The sequence below is a fragment of the Penaeus monodon genome, chromosome 23 (assembly GCF_015228065.2).
Source record: "Penaeus monodon isolate SGIC_2016 chromosome 23, NSTDA_Pmon_1, whole genome shotgun sequence".
In the NCBI taxonomy this organism is placed as follows: domain Eukaryota; kingdom Metazoa; phylum Arthropoda; class Malacostraca; order Decapoda; family Penaeidae; genus Penaeus; species Penaeus monodon.
In genome coordinates, this window is record NC_051408.1 from 26,942,048 (window position 1) to 26,942,321 (window position 274).

Here is a 274-nt window from a genome sequence, read left to right on the forward strand (position 1 = left end):
CGGGCATTTTTTATAAAATTCTAAGTTATTTCGCCCGGGCCAAGTTTTTTTTCTTTTGGTTTTTCTCATAGTTTGATAAACACTAATATTTATTTCTTTTTTATTAAATTGTTGGGAGGTTAAGTATCTTTTTCTCTCTTCTTCTGTACTTTTCCTTAGGAATTTTATTTACTGCTTTTGACATTCATTTTTTAATAATTTTAAATTTTTTTGACATCTGTGATAGGGAGTCATTCTTAAGAGGATATTAGTCTAATTGTTTTCCCAGTCTTTT